Source organism: Podarcis pityusensis, assembly GCF_964106645.2.
Source record: "Podarcis pityusensis genome assembly, chromosome: 1".
Lineage (NCBI taxonomy): Eukaryota > Metazoa > Chordata > Lepidosauria > Squamata > Lacertidae > Podarcis > Podarcis pityusensis.
Window position 1 is genome coordinate 133,759,117 of NC_138028.1, and position 9,256 is coordinate 133,768,372.

The 9,256-nt window shown below is 43.6% G+C and overlaps 1 long non-coding RNA gene across 1 annotated transcript; it reads left to right on the top strand.

Annotated features, from left to right (window-relative positions):
* The first annotated feature begins 1,970 nt into the window (after positions 1-1,970).
* Positions 1,971-7,979, top strand: LOC308484971. The gene is made up of 3 exons (XR_013990250.1): positions 1,971-2,198; positions 5,259-5,468; positions 6,596-7,979. It is a non-coding gene; the product is annotated as an uncharacterized lncRNA (long non-coding RNA).
* The last annotated feature ends 1,277 nt before the right edge of the window (positions 7,980-9,256 follow it).

Below are 9,256 nucleotides of genomic sequence, written 5' to 3' on the forward strand. Positions count from 1 at the left end.
TGGCAGCATATGATGGAAAGAGAGGGAGGAAAGGAGAAGGGATTTGATTTCTTCTCTGGCTTGGATTAAAATCTGAGATGAGAAAGAACTTTTGGGATTCTGATAGTATAATACTTGTCACAAGCAACAGGAGCCACCAAGATTCAAATTTACAGGCTAGGAAATATGAAACTTGAGGACATCATTTAGAAAACTCCTGTTTCTCCCCGCCATCTTTGCCAGTTCGAGTTATTCATCATAAGAGCCTGCCATTCTATGATGACAGGGAAAGTAAGAGGGCTCTCAAGCCAGAAAGTCTACAAAGAATGGAAGATATTCAAAGATTACCTAAAAACATATTGTTCAAATAACAATCTCCTTGCAGAACTAAACTGATCTTTGTAAAATACAATGTGTAAATGTTAATTTAGTAGAGTACAGTGGTGCCTCGCAAGACGAAATTAATCCGTTCCGCGAGTGTCTTCGTCTAGCGGTTTTTTCGTCTTGTGAAGCAACCCTATTAGCGGCTTAGCGGATTAGCGCTATTAGCGGTTTAGCGGCTATTAAAGGCTTATCGGCTTATCGGCTTAGCTGCTAAAAGGCTATTAGCGGCTTAGTGCCTTCGAAAAAGGGGGGGGGAGCGGAAAAAAAATCTCGCAAGACATTTTTGTCTTGCGAAGCAAGCCCATAGGGAAATTCGTCCTGCGAAGCAACTCAAAAATGGAAAACCCTTTCGTCTAGCGGGTTTTCCGTCTTGCGAGGCATTCGTCTTGCGGGGCACCACTGTACATGAAAACAAATCAGGGTAATAGGAGGCTGTGCGTTAAATGTAAATAACAATAAAAGTACAATAAGAAGAACTGGAAGTCTTTTATTAAGAAATTCAATGAATGATTGTATAATAATGCAAATTCTTTTTTTGGGTATGTTTTCTTTCTTCCTTTTTCTATTTTCGTCTTAATCTTTTCTTTTTTATCTCAATGTATGTATATATAGAGGGACGCGGGTGGCGCTGTGGGTTAAACCACAGAGCCTAGGACTTGCCGATCAGAAGGTCGCAGTTTGAATCCCCGTGATGGGGTGAGCACCCGTTGCTCAGTCCCTGCTCCTGCCAACCTAGCAGTTCGAAAGCATGTCAAAGTGCAAGTAGATAAATACGTACCGCTCTGGCGGGAAGGTAAGCGGCGTTTCCGTGCACTGCTCTGGTTCGCTAGAAGCGGCTTAGTCATGCTGGCCACATGACCCGGAAGCTGTACGCCGGCTCCGTTGGCCAATAAAGCAAGATGAGCACCGCAACCCCAGAGTCATCCGCGACTGGACCTAATGGTCAGGGGTCCCTTTACCTTTACCTTATATATATATATATATTTGTATTTTAATTCAATAAAGATGATTAAAAAAGAAAAAAAAAAGAAAACTCCTGTTTCTCAAAATCTGTTTTTGTCCAGCAAAATCTTAAAAAAACTGTATTATGTTACAAATTTTGTGTTCTTACATTGTAACCCACTCTGTGATTCTTGGATGAAGGGCGGTATATACAGTAAATCAAATGAATGAATGAATGAATGAATGAATGAGCAACTTGGCGAAACCTAAATTCTGATTTCTACATTTCGGTGTCACACATAACAGCTCATTCTGCCAGTTTCCGCATTAAAGAAAAGAAAGTCAAATGTTTGCAGTAACAAGAGCCCAGATCCCTTTTAAGTGTCATAATCTCCAAGGCTGCATGACATATGAAATTTGGCAGGTGATAGTATCAGAAGTACCATATATTTGCTGAGAAAAGCCTCCAGTGGTGAAATACTGCATGCAGGGAAAGAGGCGTGCATCTGAGCAGGAGGAATGTGTAAGGAGAAGGAATCTGTGGAATGCGAACCTCTGTTGCTGCAACTGTTTTTCTTAACTTAAGTGAAGAAGTGAAAGGTAGATAAGCAAAGCAGTGTGAAACTAAGGCTGTAATCCAGTGATGCTTACATGATTTTGCTACCCCTCTGGAAATGGTTGCTTCAAAGTAAGCCCCATTGAACAAAGGGGGCTTCTGAGCAAGCATGCATGCATGGGAATAGACTCTTCACTGTCTTTTGGGTCGTTCTTGAACTATATATCCTTCTGGACTGGAGTGTGAGGTGGAAGAAGAATTACTTGTTGATGAGTTCTAAACTGAATTTACACATGTTTCCGAAGAAGAAGGTCCACTTTGGTTTCCTTACTTTCAGGTCAGTGTGCACAGAATTGCAGCTTTAGAGCTGGGCTGGTTTTTAGGGGACCAGTTTTCTAGCTTTGTCTGCAATACTACATCCATTCAAACATGCTGCTTCTCAGATTGTATATGCCAACTTTATATTTGAGGAAACGTAATTGACTGTGCCAGCCTTTGCCAGCCTAATGCCCTGCAGATGTTTTGGAGAACAACTTGGCTGGATCTGGCGGGGTTGTCATCTAAAACACCTGGAAGCACCAGATTGGCTAGGCTGGCTTATTCCTTTTCTCTAACCCACTGATTATTTCCATATGCATATTGGAGGCAAGGGAAAGGACCTCCATCCCATCTAGCTATCATATACGTGTATACTTACAGCAGGCTTTCTCCTTTTGCAAAAGTAATATTTACACAGTGTGGGGAAGAACTAGACGTGGCCATCCATTTTCTCTCCCCAAAGGGTGCATTCAGCTGAGCTAGCAGCTCTTTGTCACAAATCACGGCGCCCCTTGGGATGGGAAATAACGCTTTTATTGCATTCAAAACTTGAAGATCAGCTTGTAAACTCTCAGCACACCCCCCACAGCATATTCTGGGTATGCCCTAAAGCTGCAATTCTATGCACGTTTACCTGAGAATAAGTGCACAGGGTCAATTTGCACACCTGTTTAACTCCATTATAGACGACTTTCATTTTTATGTCTTCGATTTGCATTTCTATAAGGCTGATTCCAGATGAAAGGCCCTGTCTGCTGCGACGAGTCTGCTTTCCTCTATTGTGCTACAGGCATTGTTGTAATACACTCATTTTTATATTATGAGAATGCATTCAACCACCGCCATACCCTCTAACATTCCTTAGATGAAAATAGGAACATTTCTCACTCCCCTGCAACTGACCCTCCTCGACCCCCATTTTGTTGTACCCCTCCCTTCCCCCTGAGCATTTCCTATCAGAAGAAGAGCAAGTGGGACACAGCATCCTGAGAAAACCCCTTAATCCTGATCTTATTTTACAAAACCAAAAAACCCCACACCAATAAATAAATTTGAGAAAGGTCAAGATTAGACGCGGACACACATAGCATTATTTTTTTAAAACACACACTCCACTCTGCTGTGTCTTTCTTCCCACCCAGGGTGGCCCTGCCCTCTGCCTGCCCCTCAGAGATGGTGTGTCACATGGGGCCAAGCCCCGGTGGCCGCAGCCTCTCCTCCTCCTCCCCCTCTCTCTGGCACAGTTCCCTCACAGTTCCCTCACAGTTGAAGCCACCGTCACTTGGGACAAGTGCTTGCTCATCCTCCTCCCTGAGCTTGGTGGCAGTGGCACTGACAAGGGAAATTGGGGCATTCTGGGATCAAATTGGAAACCTGGATGGCTTTCGTAATTCCAGGGCTGTGCCTGGAAAATTGGGGCACTTGGAGGGTAGGGCTCTATTTCCCTGTAACATCTGAATCAGGAGAGGCCTGGGCTTGGTGGTGGGCTGGATGAACTCCAGTAAACTGCCTCTGAATCCTGACAAGATGGAGGCACTGTGCCTAAGTGGTTCCCAAGTCTAGATGGGTCCGTTGCCTTTTGGGATAGGGTGATACTTCCCCTAAAGGAGCAGGTTAATAGTCTGCGGTTACTCCTGGGCCCATCATCTGAAGTGACCTCTGGTGGCCAGAAGGCCTTTGTAACAGCTTTGGCTGGTTATAGAGTTACAGCATTTCTGGGTCAGGATAGGCTGGTCACTTTCACCCATGAGCTGGCACAGCTTGCATACCTGTATGTGCCCTTGAGGCTGCCCTAGAAGTGGCAGCTAGTGCAGAATGTGGGAGCTGGACTGCTCAGTGGGGCAGAATATCACCACCATATTTTCCTGCTACTGAACGAATTGCATTGGCTGCCAGTCAACGAACTGGATTTGGCATACACAGCTTGAGACCAGGATACCTAAAATATCATCTCCTCCCCTACATACCCAACTGATGACCACAGTGTTCTGCAGGAGGGAACATCTTGCAGATACTGCTCTATCAGCAGGTTCCTTCTGCATGAATGGGACTTCCGTGTGTTGGAATCAGGCCTTTAGGATGGAGGAACCTACCCTTAGGAAGTCCCTCCCGTTGCTTACCAGACAGGCACCTTCTTTTCAGTGTGTGCTAAAGATGTTCCTCTTTTAACAAGCCTTCTAAAATCTTTATCTTAGTTGGTATCTCTCTTGGAGTGGAATTGATTTTATATATGTGCTGCTGTTGTTTTAAAGTGTTTTTAGGTGTGTGTGTAATTTTGCTTTTATATATGCAATTGTTTTAGCTGTTTTCATATACTGTAAATAACCACTGTGTATGTAAACTGCTTTATATCTTGCATTGCTTTGGGATGCCTCAAAGGAAGCAATGCATGCAGGAACAAAAGAATAAATAACTTCAAATTTAAAAAAATATGCTTTTATGTATTGGCGAGTCATTCAAAATGGCAAGGGAGAGAAATACGATGCCTTATATTGATGTCAATATATCATCCAATAAGTGCCTGTGATATCACTTCTGATATGGGGAAGGGGAGGTATGTCACACTCACCATTACTAGGAGCAAGAATTGCTGCTTTTTAGGAACTTTTGTTGAGCACATGGAAGCTGCTTTCTGCTGAGGTCTTTCCCAGCTTTGCTAACTGGAGATGCAAAGTCCTCAGTTTGAACTTGGAGAAAGCATGCGCTTCCACAGTGACCTGGGATCCCTCCCTGGTTTTGTTACACATCAATGATGAATCCCCTACTCTGGAAACACATTCTGGGGCCATGTTACCTGACTGGTTCAGCCACAGATCAACAGTTATTCTGTCTCAAATGCAGTATCTGGTTAAGGCATAAATAACATTTCCTGAACTTTCCTTGCACACTTTTGTCTCTTATGCTTAGTGTCATGACCCAGGTAACTCACATGCAAGAGGGTCTGATATCAATTCACATGTGTATCCCAGGCCAGTGCTTGGAAACAATGCCTGTATTAGAATTAGTTTACCTGCCAACAAAATCTGTAGGCAACCCATGATTACATGCTGTTCCTGTTTCTTGCCTTCCTTTCATCAAGCTGCTAAATCACAACGATGGAAATAGATTCATCACTGTCCTGGTATTAATTTTCCACATGAGCAACTGCTGCAGTTGTCACAGAGCTGCTACTGATCACCAATTGCAGGGGAGGTGTCCGAGTGACAACCTATCAACACTTTGACCACCACACAGAAAGATTTGCATGATGCCCACAAGGAGTCAAGGCCACCTATCTAGATGCTTCCAGGTTCGTCTAAATTAAATCCCTTCTTTATAAGCAATTTATTTATGCTTCTGGGACTTTATTAAATCTTTCATACTTTGACTTATATCTTTGCCTGAAAGGTTCTATTTATCTTTCCGTTTTCTTCTGTAGTTACCTTCCAATTAAAATAAAAGAAAACCAAACCAACCAGTGGGAAATCTGGGCTCTCTTACTCCAGTACCACTGTTTATGATTTCCAGTCATCAAACTTCTTCTACTGAAGTCTCACCCCCCACCCCCACCCCTAAAAAAGGAAAGCTTTGATATTTGCAGAAAATTCAAACTTTACTTATGGTTTAAAAATACATGTGTTGAATTTTTCTGTGCACTGTAAAAATGCACATTGAAAAATTAATTCAATTATTGCAATTTTAGATGTAGAAGGAAGCTGTAACTCTGGCACAGAATATAGAAAAGAGTGAACAGTGTGTCTATTCTATTCTATTCTATTCTATTCTATTCTATTCTATTCTTCACACATGCACACACAAACAGAATACAGTGGTACCTCGGGTTACATACGCTTCAGGTTACATACGCTTCAGGTTACAGACTCTGCTAACCCAGAAATATTACCTCGGGTTAAGAACTTTGCTTCAGGATGAGAACAGAAATCGTGTGGCGGCAGCGGGAGGCCCCATTAGCTAAAGTGGTGCTTCAGGTTAAGAACAGTTTCAGGACCTCCGGAACAAATTAAGTTCTTAACCTGAGGTACCACTGTAATAATAATAAATAATAAAGTTGTGCAAAACTCTAGGAGTCCTCGCCCCACAACACACACAGCTTAATTCCATGCTAGCTTTTTAAAGGGGGACATTGATTTCATTTTTGGACAATGCTTTGGTATGATACTGGCTCCAAGGGCAAATAATTCTGTGGGCCAGGGGTGAAGACTGCCACATTATGAATGAATCCATACAGCCATCCCTCACCTCCATGAATTGTTTCAAAAGACGCTCAAAATTCTGTTTGCTGAAAGCCTAGTGGCATCATGATGCCCTGAAAGCAGTTTTCATGCGGATCTGTGACAGTGGCAATAAAAGCCACTTTCTAAAGAGGGAAATGTTTATCCACCTATCATATTCTGACTGGTCTGTTCTTGTCCTCAGGTGAGGTAGTGAGGAAGCTGCCCAGCTCTCTGCTTTGAAGATAATCAGAGGATACAGCAGTCTCTTAGATACAAGGAGTCAAAGCCATTTTGGTAGCTAGCCTCTTTTTTATTACTACAGCTAGAATAAGGGTTTAAATATTCTCAATGACAAGACCAAAGAATGAAACTTGGCACAAGCATTTGTTTAGGCGTTTAAAGTAATATTAGAAGAGGCCTTCAGGGCCTCAAAGGCTTAACACAGATTTTCAATCAAATGTAGTGAGAGAATTACAATAAAGATGGATAATACCAGGATCTTTGCCAATACCACAGTCAGACACAGGAGGAAATTGAAGAATGCTGATAACACGGCTGTGGAATGAGCCTTGAGCTGTTGTGTTCATGGATAAAGGATTGTGGTTGTTGCTCGCTAGAGATTCTTCTGGGAAGAGGATGCCCTGCCTGTCATGTTCAGGCACCGGCAACTGGCGTATACAGGGCTCCAGTAGCTCCAAGATATACACACTCTGTGTTGATGATGAATCGGAGGATAATCAGTGCAGGACTGCAGCTTCCCCCCCCCCCCCCCGCATGCAACCTCCACACATTGGTTGGCATTTCTGCACAATGCAAAGAAATGTGCAAAGTCCATGTGCAAAAGTCTTTCTGCAACGATCGGCTGCTGTGTGTGTGTATGTTTCTGCAGGCTGCAGATTGCACATTCAGCTCATACATGCCTAAACTTTAGCAGAAGAACCAAGTGGCATGTGGATGTTATGAGCAAGTCAGTGATCCTATTTCTCTCCCTCCATGACTTTTTTTTATCCTCATAAACATGGAGGAATTGAGCGACAAATTCAAACTTCTGGGAACCCTGGGAGGAAGGGATCGTGTCCTCATAGGTTTCCTGACACAAAGGCAAGGGAGCACTGAGTGTAGTTGAATGTATGGCCTTTGGATGCTTCAGTTGAGATTCCTGCATTCCTGAAGGGCCTCTTCCAACTATGGTTCTATGATCATTTGGTATGTCGTCTGTATAGGTCTAAAGCCTGCAAGGATGACAGTTTGCAAAGAGACTTGCTGGTTCATTGAGCATGAACTCACAGCTAACTGTTATTTTTAAAGGTGCATCTTAAAGAATAATAAATCACTCGATGGGGAATTAAACTTTTTCCAAATCCACTTTTGATGCTGTTAAAATCCGTTGCTTGTCTCCAGCGCCCACTAACTGGAACTGAATCCCTGGTCTTTGCCAATTCAGTATTGCCATTTAATAAATTACTAGTTATATGTAGCAATTTCCTTTAATTACTGGTTACAGTAATTTCTTAATTAGATATCTGATAGTAGCTTATGATTAATTCAGAATTGGCTATCAGGACTAGCATTCGATTTCTGCAGTGGGGGAAACAAATCAGGAGAGGTGGAGATTAATCACATCTATTAAATATGAGGTTTGAAAACTGCCACCCGCACATTAGATGCTGTCTTTAAAGCACAAGAAATACAATTTCCTCCAGGTGAGCACAAAACAGTATCTCTTTAAAACACGAAGACACCTGTCTGGTTCTCCTCTTCTCTGGCTCTGGGGTTGCCTGTCCTGGTCAAAAGCCACAGGCTGTGTGTTTCCATAGCCCCCCCCCCCCCGATAGTGCAAGACAAGGCCTGCCAGCATCTTCTGCAAAGCCTTGCAGCTGGGCTGTGTGCCTCTGCTGAGCAGGCGTGGTGGTGGGTACCCTGTTGGACTTTAACTGGGGAGGAAGTGCCATGTTAGTACAGGCTTGAAATTGCCAAGCCCAATATGCCAATACGGTGGGGTATCAAGTATCAAGTGATCTCTATCTCTATCTCTGATGGAATTGCTCACATAATGGCAGAGAAGAGCTTCTGCTCCTCTCGCTATCTGCATGGGAGCGGTGCCCACACTGTGCCAAGCTCCTTCCAACCTTGTTCCCTCCCCTCTCAGTAAATAGGAGGCAGGAGAACAAAGCAGCCTCACCTGCTAGGCCTGCTGGCCCTCCCACTGCCTGCTATGGACAGGGCCATTACGAAAAACGTCCTGGGTGTCCTCACGCCACCCAACCTCTAGGACCCATTTCCTGTCACTTCTGGCAACGCACACGAGCTCCGAGGCATCGCCACGCAGCCACCTCTTTGCTTTTCCCTGGAAAAAGGTTTTCCTTTTCTTGTGAAAATAGCAAAAGGATATAGGAAACATGCATTTAAAAGTGATAGCTCTCAAATGGTCTTATCTTAATATGAAGCATTTCCAACACGTTACCTCATCTCAATATGAACTTCATGTAACTTGCCATACGTAAATGTTGTTTCTCACATTCCTAACATTGCAAGAGAGAGGCTCTCTGCCTCCTCACTCTGCACCCTAAAGCCACTAATATGCAAGTTATTTCTTCTCTTCTTACTCTCCGCAACCACCAATCTCACATCATTATCCTCTCGCTTTACATGAGACACTTGTGCAGCTCACTCCAATTCACCATTACGTGATCTAGCAATGGCCCCAGTGGGGGCAATGGGGACAAGGAGCACTGCAGGGGAGAAGAGGCATGAAGGATCACTTCACGTAGTTGTGCCACCCCCTGCCCCCACCCCCAGGGAAGCCTGAAAAGGTAGATTTCTCCATCAGAGTCATTATCCGCAGTGCAGATAATCCCACAAT